Source organism: Nicotiana tabacum, chromosome 1 (genome assembly GCF_000715075.1).
Source record: "Nicotiana tabacum cultivar K326 chromosome 1, ASM71507v2, whole genome shotgun sequence".
Taxonomy (NCBI): domain Eukaryota; kingdom Viridiplantae; phylum Streptophyta; class Magnoliopsida; order Solanales; family Solanaceae; genus Nicotiana; species Nicotiana tabacum.
The window spans coordinates 94,516,634-94,530,726 of record NC_134080.1 but is presented as its reverse complement, the minus strand read 5'-3'; positions in this window follow the sequence as shown (position 1 = coordinate 94,530,726).

The window sequence follows — 14,093 nt, the reverse complement described above, 5'->3', positions numbered from 1 at the left end:
TATTTGAATCTTCTCCTGTAATTAAACTATATATCTTATTTGTAAAATTATAAGGATTTGCTCCCATTGCTATTAACATTTGGAAATCTTGTGGGAATTCTGTTTTATAGGCTTCCCATAGGCCTTTGGTTGATTCTCCTAAGAAAGTTTCCATATATTTATACATTGTTTCTGCATCTGTATCATTATAGGTTTTTATAAAGTCCGCTACTACTATTCCTTTCCATAGGTCTATTACTGAGTTCCACATTTGTGGATCATGAGCCGCTATATTTAATATTTTACCCTTACTTCCTCCTTCCTGTAGTCTTATAGGTTCTTCTATAGGCATTCTTTTTCCTGATGGTTTTACAGTTTCTATTTCCGTGTCGTGATCTATTCTGTAAACTCTTTGTCGAGGTACATTCCCTGTGCTAGTATCTACTGTGCTTTGATAGGTTGTTCTTTCAATCTCTTCTTAAGGTTCTGAATGATAGTTTTGTTGGTTGATTCAGCTTGTCTGTTCCCGCTAGGATGATAAGGCCTCGATAATATTCTTTTGATCTTGTGATCCTCGAGAAATTTGTCACTTTTCCGCCGATAAATTGCTTTCCATTATCACATACGATCTCCAAGGGCATCCCGAATTGACATATGATGTGGTCCTAAATAAAGTCTATGACTTCTTTTTCTCTAACTTTCTCGAAAGCTTGTGCTTCAACTTACTTAGGAAAATAATCAGTCATAAATTAAATAAACTGAGTTTTACCTAGGGTCGATAGAAGAGGGCCGACGATGTCCATTCCTGTCACGACCCAAATCGGAGGGCCGCAATGGGCACCTGGTGAGTTACCCAACCGAGTACCAACATAATGTATCATTCTTATCATACCATCATGGGTAAATAGGCCGGAAGGTCCGTCATGATATAACCAGAATAAAACATAAGGGAATACTTGACATAGGACGACCCAAGTTGTAATACAAACTTATATATGTGACATACAGTCCTATAAGACCCAAAATGAATACTTGTACAATGAACATAGGCCGACAAGGCCATATAATCTTTCATATACATGACATCTGTTTACAATCCTCTAAGAGTATATACACATCATAAAGGTCGGGACAGGGTCTCGTCATACCAATCAATACATGTCCAAATCATACTGACCAAATAAGCAGCTCCGGAGTAAGTGGAGTGCACCAACATCTTCCACTGAGCTGATAGCCTACTATGAGAAATGTCAAACTGTCTATCGGGAACTGCAGGCATGAAATGCGGCGTCCCCAGGCAAAATGGATGTATGTACGAATAAAGTACTTAGTATGTAAGGCATGAAAGCATAAACAAGAAAAGCAATGTAAACGAGAGATAGAGGAGATACAACATGTAACATCTGAGTTCCCCTGGGGATAGAGATACAACCTGTAACATCTGAGTGCCTCTAGGGCTACTGATATGAAATGCATAATACATATATATATACATGAACTTTTTAAAAACATTCGCCTTTGTGGGCATCATCATCATCATATCGTACCCGGCCTCAAAGAGGACTCGGTAAAAACGTACCCGACCATCATAAGGCTCGGTAGAATCATACCCGGCCACGTGGAGCTCGGTAAACCCAACTGATCAGTGGTTGCACAATAGGTTCCATACCCGGCCGACTATAGCGCGACTCGGTAAAGTAAAATAGATACATATATATAATGCATGCTCGACTCATGGAATCACGTTCTAAACCATTCCGGGTGACTTAAGGTCGTTGCACCTTCGATTAACATTATAGACATCCATATCTTAAATATGAACCTCAATAGGATTCAAGGATCATGCACACTTACTTAGAATAACTTTATAAGGAAAGAACAACATGGACAACCTTGGTTGCTAGGAGTAGATCCGTTATGAAATAACGTATTCATTTCACTTTAGATCATGCCAAAACAAATAAGGAAGTGTCTTAACATATCTTAAACTCATTGAGTCCTTAATGCCTTCCAAGAAACTCTTCAAACAATTCAGCTCAATCTATCATAGTATAAGGAGATTCAAAATCAGTGATGAGCAAAGGCTAAGTCTGTAACTTAAGCTAGTAGCTCATTTACGTAAATTCAGGCAGCATCTCACCTGTAACAAGAGCCTCCTCCAATACCATATACCAACAGCAACAGCCAGGAAATCCATCAACATTTAAATATCAATAACAGGATGCCATATAACAACAATAAGTCACAACTACTTCACGATGAGCGGCAAGCTCTAATTGGAATCTGTATAACCCATATCACCCCTTATAGACTTCTTACATTAACTTAACAGTATCATTAACATGGTAATGAAGTCATTAATCAATGATTCCATCCTTATACCATATATTTATAACAAAGGAAACAATCCTCAACTCCAACTATCTTCAATTAGTAACTTTATTCACTAGTTCATGTCTACTCCATCCATTTAACTTAATCAACATCAAGATAACCTTAAGAACATGCAAGAACACAATATACATACCTCCTACAGTAACTTCAAGTCAAAATCCAAGTTATATTCAGCTTACAACAACACTCAATGGCAATACAACACCATAGAAGTGACTTAAGCTAATCCAAGTATTATCTTGTAGTTTATCATCCTAACAACTTAACCAACATACAAGAAAGCTCAAACACAATTTGTAGGATTTTATACTCACCTTATCCATTAGCAACAACTTGGAATTTTAGCCAAACATAGTCCACAACAATCCTCAATGACAACACAACCTCAAAGAGGTGTTGTTCTTCACTAGAACTAAGTTTTGATGTTGAAATATGGTGTAATCACTTCAAACCCTTGCGGTATATGTTTAGAAGGGTTAGGAGAAGTTTGTAGATGAAGTTGAGTTGAAAATGAGTTTAAAATAGGCGTCCAAATCATTTATAAAGTGAAGTAGGTCGACCACCGCCTAAGTGGGTCCTATTGGGAGCTGCTTGTTCGGTCTAGCAAAAACGCAAATATCTCTCTACTCCAATATCGTATTGATGAACGGTTTACTGAGTTAGAAACTAGACTCGTAGATCTTCAATTTGGTAGGTATATCACCCCATAATTCCAAGAATATTTGGAGAAAAGCTCAGCTATATTTGACCTAATTATTAGCAAATTTATGAATGTAACTTGTGATGACCTAGGCCAACTCTTGTTCCACAACTTGCTTGCCTTCAAAACATAGCAAATGACTATCATACGACTACAATAACTCATAGCATAACTTCCTTATCATGTTAAGAACCCTAGTCTCACCCCAATGTACATGTTATAACATTCCAAACTTGTCAACTTTCGACGAAACTTATTTTCTTCAATTGGTTTAGCTTCTAAGCATTCCAACCCTCTTGGTACTCGTTATTTATGATATTAAATACTTGTAACCTCCAAGATAACATGATTAACTTACTTTATTTTCTCCCAAATATAATCTCATTTCCGAGCTTACATCAATGGCTTACGACGTACTCTCACGTATGAAAACGTGGGGTGTAACAATTCCCCATTTCATGAACGGCCATGGGGATAAGACCGAATGGAAATGCTCTCCAAGATGGTAAATCATTAGCTCATACCTTTGGCATTTGTTGCATTTTCGAATGAACTCCTTTGTGTCCTTATCCATATCAGTCTAGTAGTACCCTGCTCTGATTTCTTTGTGGACCAACAGTTTGATACCATAATGACTTCCACAAGTGCGTTCGTGAACTTCATGTAGGACGTAGTCAGTATCTCCCAGTCCCAAACATATTTCCAACGGTCCATCGAACATCCTTCTAAATAGTGTTCTGTCTTCGAAAAAAGTAAATTGTGCGTAGAGCTCTCGACTCTTTTGGGTCTGATGAAAGCTTCCTGTTCTTTAAGTACTCTATGTACTTGTTTCTCCAATCCCAAGTCAAACTCATGGAGTGTATTTTGGTGTGGTCTTTTTTGGTCACCGATCTCATGAGTTGTATGACAGTCCCCAAGTTGAGTTTGTTGTGTTCGACCGACAAACCTAGATTGGCAAGAGCGTCGGCCTCGCTGTTCTATTCTCGAGGTACAAGTTGCAAGGTCCATTCCTTAAATCGATGCAGAGTCGGCTACAGTTTATCCAAGTACCTCTACATTCGGTCTTCTCGGACTTCAAAAATATTGTTAATTTGGTTACCACGAGGGGGGAATCACACTTGGCCTCTATGACCTCTGCTCCAAAAGTTTTAGCTAGTTCGAGACCTGCAATCATGGCCTCATATTCCACCTCACTGTTAGTCAATTTTGTAGTTCTAATAGACTTTCTAACTATATTACCCATGGGTTATTTTAGCACGATGCCTAGTCCGAACCCCTTCACGTTCGAAGCAGTGTCCGTAAAGAGGGTCCAGACTCCCAAAAATGTACCCGATTTCATCAGTAGTTCTTTTTCAACCTAGGGTACGAGGGACGGTGTGAAGTCAGCCACTTAGTCTACCAAGATTTGAGACTTGATGGTTGTTCAGGGTCGATACTCAATATCGTATCCGCTAAGTTCCATGACCCATTTAATCGCCCGAAAGCTCGGGCCTATGCAAAATATTTCGAAGGGGATTAGTTGTTACAACACATATGGAATAGCATTGAAAATATGGTTTTAATTTCACCTTATCAAAGCAAGCACTAACTTTTATTAATGAGGATATCTAGTTTTATCCTTACCCAAGGTCCAACTAACATAATAGACAGGGAATTTTGTACCTTGTTCTTTTCGGACCAGGGCTCCACTTATCATTATCTATGAGACTGCCAAGTACAAGTAAAGTTGTTCGTCAACTTTTGGGGTATGAAGCAGCGTCGGGCTCGATAAGTACCGCTTTAACTCCTCCAAGGCCTACGGGCATTCCAGGGTCCATGCAAAATTGCTCTTTTTCCTAAGAAATGAGAAGAATCGATGACTCCTATCCGAGGATCTCAAAATGTATCGCCCTAGGGCGTCTATGTGACTCGTTAGCCTTTGCACGACCTTTACATTATCTACGAACGTGATATCCTCGATAGTTTTGATTTTATCGGGGTTGATCTCGATCCACCGATTGGACCGCATGAAGCCGAGAAACTTGCCCTAGACAACCCTGAATGCGCACTTTTCTGGATTGAGCTTCATATTGTACTTCCTCACTATATTGAAAGTCTCCTGCAAATGCTTTAAATTGTCCTCTACTTGCATGGACTTAACTACCATGTCATCAATATAAAATTCCATAGATTTCCCTATTTGTTGTTCAAACATTCGATGTACTAGGCGTTAATAGGTTGCACCAGCATTTTTTAGTCTTAATGGCATTACATTATAACACTAGATGCCATACTTAGTGATAACCAAGGTCTTTTCCTTGTCCTCTGGGTTCATCTGTATTTTGTTGTACCCCGAGTAGGCATCGAGAAAACTGAGAATCTCGTGGATGGTCATGGCATCGATCATGCGATCGATGTAAGGCAAAGGAAAAAAATCTTTGGGCATGCTTTATTTAGGTCTTTGTGGTCTATGCACATCCTAAGTTTGTTTCCCTTTTTAGGGACTACTAATACATTCGCTAACCATTCGGAATATTTTACTTCACGGATGGATCCTATTTTGAGAAGTTTGGTTACCTCATATTTGTTTAAAGCGTATTTTTACCTCGGACTAAGGCCTCCTTTTTTGTTATACTGGACGGAATTTTGGGTCCAAGCTTAGTTTATGAGTAGTGATCTCCGGTGGGATTCCTGTCTTATCGAGATGAGACCAGGAAAAACAATCCATATTAGCTTTAAGAAATTGAATAAGTTTTTTCCTGAGCTCGGGAGTTTACCCTGTGCCCAGGTATACCTTTCGATCGGGAAGATGCTCGATCAGTATGATTTGTTCCAGCTCTTCCACCATTGATTTTGTAGCGTCAAAATTATCGGGGATTATGAAGGATCGAGGAATCATATAGTCAGCATCCTCATAAGTTCCTTCTCCTCTGGTTGGGTCACGGGTGGTGACTGTGGTTGCTATTTGGCTTCCTATTTTCCCTTTGAATTGGATCCTTTTGCTAACGAATGTGCCGATACCGGTATTATTCTATCTATTGCAAACATCTCCTTGGAAGCGGGTTGCTCCCCGCACACTGTTTTGATTCCCTCCGATGTTAGGAACTTTAGAACTTTATGAAGGGTCAACGGTATTGCCCTCATATTATGGATCCAAGGCCTTCCGAGCAGTGCGTTATACCTCATGTCACTCTCGATTATATGGAACTTTGTTTCTTGGATGGTCCCGGCCACGTTTACAGGAAAAATAATTTCACCTTTGGTGGTTTCGCTTGCCATGTTGAAGCCGTTAAGTACTTTGGCTGCTGGCACAATTTGATCTTGTAGGCCGAGCTGTTCTACGACCCTTGATCGAATAATGTTGGCCGAGCTGCTTGGATCAATCAAAACACGTTTAACTTGAATTTTACTTATAAGGATAGATATTACAATGCATTGTTTTGGGGTTGTTCGATCCCTTCTACATCCTCGTCATTGAAAGATAAGGTCCATTCAGGTAAGTAGTCCCGAGATTGCTTCTCCCTTGTGATCGACACTTTGTTGTGTTTGAATACTGGTCCTTGAGGAATATTGACCCCTCCAAAGATCATGTGGATCACGTATTGTGGCTCCTCCTGCTCGTTCTGTCTACTGGAGTCTCTGTTTTTGAAGTGATTCTTGGCCCAATCACTTAAGAATTCTCGAAGATACCCATCGTTGTTTAATCGGGCTACTTCCTCCCTTAGCTGCCTGCAATCTTCTGTTTTATGAGCATGGGTGACATGATACTTGCATATTTGGTTGGGATTTCTCTACTCCAGATTAGTCTGCAGAGGTCAAGGCCATCTAGTATCCTTGATACGTCTGATGGCTGATATGATAGTTAATGCATCTACATTGAAGTTATATTCCAACAATCGTGGAGCTTCTTTGGGCCCACATCCCTGTCAAAACTACCCTTGCTCATGAGTCCTTGTGAACTTTGACCTCGATTATTTCTCCTCTCATTTCGTGCAAAGTTTCGTCCAGACCTGCTGTCTCTACAGTCTCTATTGTACGGTTGATATCAATCTCTATTCGACATTGACTCTCGATCGATATCCCTCTTGATTCTATCCACGAGCCTGTTAGGATAAACAGACCCAGAAGGAGTACCTAGTTGATCATCCTCGACCCTGATCTTCGATTAATTTCGATATGTACATCGACCCAAATAATAGCTGGATACTCGATCAAATTTTGCTTCAACTGCTGTGAAGCTATGGAACTCCAAATGTTGATACCTTGAGTGAAAGCTTGAATAGCCCAATCATCAATGACCGGTGGAAAATCCATTCTCTCCGTTTGGAACGGAGATACGAATTTCCTGAGCATCTCGTTATCTTTCTGCCTTACCTTGAAAAGGTCCGACTTCTTGTTGCAACTTTAATGGCTCTGGCGTGTGCCTTTATAAAAGAATCTGCAAGTATAGCAAACGAATCAATAGAATTAGACGGTAAATTATGACACCATATCATGGCATCCTTCGATAGAGTCTCCCCGAATTTCTTTAGCAAAATAGATTCAATTTAGTCATCTTCCAAGTCATTTCCTTTGATGGTATACGTACACGTGGTGACATGTTTATTTGGATCAGTCATCCTATTATACTTCGAAATCTCGGGCATACGGAACATCTTGGGGATTGGCTTCGGAGGCACACTTGGGGGAAGGGTTTTTGTGCAAACTTTTTAGAATCTAGTCCTTTCAATATCGGTGGTGCCCCGGGGATTTTGTCGACCCTGAAGTTATAGGTTTCTACCTTTTTATCATTTTCCTCAATCTTCTTTTCTCCTATCTCGATTCGCTTCGTCAACAATTCGAGTATTTTTAGGATAGCGAGATTTGGCTCTGATTCCTTCTTATTTGATTTTCTCGAAGTCGATTCGACTCCATGCACAACTTCTCGGTATGGCTCGAGTTCGACGATGCTCGGTGTGTGGTTATAATTTTGGAGCCGAGCTATTGCTGCCTGCTGAGCCTACAACATTTCAAAAATTACCTGCAGGCTAATCCTGCCATCTTCATCACCATGCGCATTCAGAGTAGCTGATCGGGTACCCCCACGAACGCTGCTTTCAGGATCAACGGCCACATTTCCATGGATGGCTACATGTGAACTGACGTCGTTTGGGTATGCAGCCAGAACTCCATCGAGGACAGCAGGGGGTGCAATGTTCTCACTCTCGCCGTGTTGACTGAGATCATTGTCAATTTGTTTAGGTGGTGACTAAGAGTTTGACATCTTTCAATCATGTAATCAAAGAAAATTCAAAGAACAAGTGTAAAATAGTGTGTGTTACGAAAATTTGTACCAGGCAATCACTATTATACTTAGCCTCACGGTGGGCGCCAAATTGTTTATCCTTAAAATTGGATAACAATTAAACTTATAAGTAGTTTTAAGGATATGTGATTTCACTTGGCCCAAGCTGAGAAATATGAGAATTAATGTTAGAAATTAACTCTAAAATAAAGTAAACCAATATAATGAACGGTTATGGCCTTCCAGCTAGATCGCCCTCGAACCAACAGAGTATGCCAAAAGTATGAATTGAACAATAGAGCTTAAGTGTCACGCCCCGAACCTAGGGGCGAGACTGACACTCAGTGCCTCACCTATCCTTGTGTACTAACTTGCAACTAAAGGACTCTGAACATATGATGTCATACTTTGGCCATGGGCCACATTGCAAGATAACTACGAATGCTGATTAAATGTCAATATATAACTGGACCGACAAGGCCATCATAACTATTACAGCTGACAAACCAACCAAATATACATACAAGACCTGCAAGCCCAACATATTGCACTAATTTACAGGAGAAGTCTACAAGCCTCTACTGATGGATATACTGTGATTGGAATAGCTATCCAACCTACTCATGACATATATACGTATATATACAAGATATACATAAGGCTCTAAACCCGGAAACTCCGAAAGGCATGGAGCTTACCGATCAAGCTGAGCTCGGCAACACTTATTGAAGAGGCCTACTCGTCTGTCTATCTGACCTGCACGCATGAAATGCAGCGCCGCCAAAAAAGAGACGTCAGTACGAAATAATGTACTGAGTATGTAAGGTAATATACTGAAAGCTGAAACTGAACTGATAATATAATAACTGCAAGTAGCTGGAAGTCAAAGATAATCTGAAGATATGCTTACCTGCTGATACTGACTCAATTCTGTCAATATAGTAAGTAAAATAGTTGTCTGGCCCTATAAGGCTCGGTATACATATATATCTGCTCTGCCGTAGTAGGCTTGCTCATAAGCGCTCAGCCATACTAGGCTCTTTATCTCGACCAACTGGGCTCGCTCATAAGTGCTTGGCCACAGTAGGCTCGATATATATATAACTGCTCTGCCGTAGTAGGCTCGCTCATAAGCGCTCGGCCATACTAGGCTCTGTATCTCGACCAACTGGGCTCGCTCATATGCGCTCAGCCACAGTAGGATCGGTATATAACTTATCATCTGATCAGAGGTTTCCCAATAAGGGCCTGCCCATCGATTATAGCTCGATTGTAATGAAAATACATTTAATACTGTATTTATGTAGCTTCTCTGCTCTCTTGACTGGAAGAAGGAAATACTCAACTGAATATGAAATCCCGATAAGGAGAATATTATAACTTACAACACTAGAAAAATATACGCAATTTGCGAGACTAGCAAAATATACGTAAATTTCGGGATATGAATGTAATGACGAGATCATGCCAAATGAAAGAAGAGCATAGCCTTAACATACCTGGAATAGGAAAAACTCCGTATATTACCCCGTTGGAAAACCTTCGTTGATTGAGCGAAATTTGCCTCTTCTTCTTAAAAACTTACGGACTAAATTGATTCTGGTTCCTAAAGGTTTTGGAATAAAATAACGTTTTGTTCCTTGGAATTTTGAGAATAGTAACGTCTCTGGTTTCTTGATTTGAAGTGATGAACGAAAAATTCAAGAAAGGATGGTCTTAAGCTAAACTTGTTCCAACGTTTGAATTTTGAAATTTTGTGCAAAGCCTTTCAAATGAAATGTGTTAGTATTTGTGATTCAGAAAGCAAAACTCACGTTCTTGATCTTAAGCCTATGCAAAGTTTTCAAAATGAAAATGATTTTGGAAAGACTTGGATATCCATTTGACACCTAGGATTTTAATGGCTTAGTCACTTTATGATAGTGCTGCCACATGTCTTATAATTAAAGAAGTTTTATCCACTTATTAGTTAACCGGGTAATGTTCTGTTACCCGGTAATTAATTAATTACCCGTATAATTTTAAAAATTATTTCAACTTAATTAAATACTATTATTTTTTAACATACCTTGTACACCTTACTATCATGACCATGTAGTATCTTGTATGGTACTAATCCATAAATATCGAGTATTAAAGTTCGGCCCGTATTTTATCCCAAAATGCCAAACTTTGACAAAATTCATTTTATTCGATTTTACGTACCCTCTTACCTTCACGAATTTACTCATCATTTATGATCCTTATAATCCCTAAATAATCTTTTTTTTGGACTGATGTCAATTACCTTATGACAAATTCAACGTATAATACTACAGGGTGCAACACTGTCGTAACATATTAATGCGAAGCGTAACATCTCCGTAATGTAATACTGTAGGACGTAACATCATCGTAATATATTTCTGCAGAGCATAACATTGTCGTAATATAACACTGGGGGACGTAATATTGATGTAATATTGCGGGGTGTAACATTAAGACAGAAAATGGAATGTATTGTTTTGTTATGCGTGAATATCATGATTACAAAATGATTAAAACTCCCTTTATATAATAGAGGAATTCTACTTATGGTACAATTCTAAATATAGAAGGAAATCCTATGATTGGCTAAAAGTCCGGTCTTGAATTGATACGTGCCGTGATTTCTGCCACGATCCTTGCCCGATCACAGATATCTCGGCTTTATGTTATTCGACTTCAGCAGGCCTCCTTCGATCTCGCTCAATCTCTATCCCGTTTTGGTCTCGATCACGGTTGGTCTCGTTCTTGATCGATTACTGATTAATGAGCTTAGTAACCCATCTTCGTGCCATGGTTCAATACAATGCGAGGCCGAGCTTGGGCCTGCCACCCTGGTTTCGTTTAGCCATACAAAATTACGGAAGCCTGATTTTGACCGTATATATTTATAATTTCACCATAGAAGGTTTAATTTAAGATTATTTGCACATAATTCAAATAACCCAAATCATAATTTGATATGCTTTATTTTCGCGCATTGCGCGGATACTAATACTAATTGGAATTAAAAAATCAATAACAGCATCGAAGTATCTTTTTGATGTCATTTTCCAAACCTTTTACCGTAGCTTGCTAAACGCATCACCGTGCAAATCTCAAGTTTGGGCCTTCTGTTTTGGGCCTCTTTTGCAGACTTAAGTGGAGAAATTTAAAAATAGCCAGATTCATAAGTGATCATTCAAAAATAATCACATTTTTAAAAGTAATCGAAATTTAGTCACTTTTCATATAAAGATAAATCTAAACGAAAATATCGTTCAAAATCCGAAAAATACTCCAGCATAATATACTGGTATTCCAGTATAACATACTGGAACTCCAGTATATTATACTGGAGTATACTGGAGTTCCAGCATAATATACTGGACTTCTAGAATAATATACTAGTCCAGCATAATATGCTGAAAGTTCATACACATGTGCTCCAATCTCCAGTATATTATGATGGAACTTTCCGTGTGTTGGAGTTCCAACATAATAAGCTGGAAGTTCATACACAGGTGCACCGATCTCCAGTATATTGTGCTGGAACTTTCCATGTTGCAGTAAAATAATGGCTATTTTTCAATGACTTTGCAAACACTGGCTATTTTTTAATGACCAATCCAAAAACTGACTAGCCCGTGCTATTTTTACGACTTAAGTCCGACGCCTACAAAATTCGGTTTAACGTAAAAAACTTTTGACGATTAGTCGAAGGGAGATTTGCATAAGTATTATTTATGTTGTTCTCGTTTAATATTTGTTTTTGACATGCCCTTCTATTTCTTTTCTTTTTTTCCCTTCTTACTCTTCCCCTTCTGAGATTTGGCAGTTGATAACAAGTTGTTAAAGTTTATTTGATTAATGGATGAGAAGAATATTACTGGATTTTCTACTGAACTTATTTTGGCTTGTAGTCAACAAGAGTTCCTAATACTATGGTTGAGTGTTTTGACTCTTGGTTCTGTGACTTTTGTCAATGGATTAGGAGGCCTAACAGATTTGCCATTAACATATCAAGTAAGAAACCAAGAGAAAAAGAAATGGAATCGTTCTAAATTGTTATTAATTTTAATTAAAGCACATGTAACCTTTGCGCATTAAACCCGTGAATTCATTAAAATGATGGACATTATAAAGAATGCTGGTAATTTTCCTTCATTAGTTTTAGGGATAATTTCTGAGATTTTCCCTCTTTTTTCGCTTTATCACAATGGCTTCCCTTGTGGTTTACAATATTGCGCTTACTTCCCTTATTTTAATTTTTTTATACAATCCTTTTAGCTTATTTATCTTTAACACAAAATAATTATGATTTGACGAATTTTCACTTTTGAACTCTTTATTGACTAATTTTGTGAATCTTTTTTTTTTTTTTGAAAATGTTGCTTATTATACTTAAAAGGCAGAATTACTTCCTGGCCACTTAAACTTGTAGGGTTTTTAAAAGCCTATACATGAACTTTCAGCTCTCCCATTTGAACAGTCGAACACTTTTTTCGATAACTAGTAAACACATTTGACTATTGGCCATGCCCATGTGACATCAGTTGGTCCTAATCAGCAGGCCGCGTGAGGAACAGGGCGTACAGGAGTGTGAAATCCCCGTTCCCAATGCGTAACGGTACAAAATGAGTTGTATTTAAGTGTCTTCTTATTCATTCCTTTTAAAATACCCTATTCCTCCATATATTTTTTAAATCTTAAGCTCCATTCCTCCTATTTGTAAAATCTGAAGCTCCATTTCTAATTTTTTTCTTTTTCTAGACCGTGAAAATGATGGAATCGAAAAGAGACAAAACGAACCTTTAGATCATATAACATCACTGAAATCAAAAGCACGTAGCAAATAAACCCGATCAGAACGAGATTCACATATAATAAACAAAAACAAAAAATGGGTGAGTAATTATGATCGATTTTGGAATGGGGTGAATGATTGTTATCCCATTGGTAATCTAGGTTTAACAGGGGAGGGTGTAACGACCCGACTAGCCGTTTTGAGTATCTGTACTTTGCTCGGTGTTTTGAGGACTCAAGTATCTCTGCATGATGTATTATACTTGCGCAAATAGTCAATGTTGGTTTTCGAGTTATCCGGAATCGATTTGGAAGAATGAACTTCAAGATTTAAGCTCTAAGTTGGAAGAGTTGATCAAGTATGACTTTTTTAGCATTTGACCTCAGAATAGAGTTTTGTCAGTTCCATTAGCTCCGTTTGGTGATTTTGGACTTAGGAGCGCGTCCGGATTGTAATTTAGAGGTCCGTAGTTGAATTAGTTTTGAATTGGCGAAAGGTGCATTTTTGAGAAGTTTGATCGGGAGTGGAATTTTTTATATCGGGGTCGGATTCCGATTCCGGAAGTTGGAATAGGTCCGTAATGGCAAATGTGACTTTTGTGCAAAATTTGAGGTCAATCGGAGGTGATTTGGTAGGTTTCGGCATCGGTTGTAGAAGTTGAAGTTTCAAAGTTCATTGATTTTGACTTGAGGTGTGATTCATTGTTTTAAGGTTGTTATGTCTGATTTGAAGCTTCGAGTAGGTTGTTTTCATTGTATGGAACTTGTCTGCAAAATTTGGCGCCATTTGGAGTTTATTTGTTATGGTTCGGACACTCGGTTGGGATTCTAGAAATTCTTGAAGTTTAATTTGATCTTCATACATTATGGCATCTAATTCGTGGTGTTAGAGGTTATTTCGATGATTTGAGCGCGTGAGCGAGTTCGTGTTGCATTTCAGGACCTGGG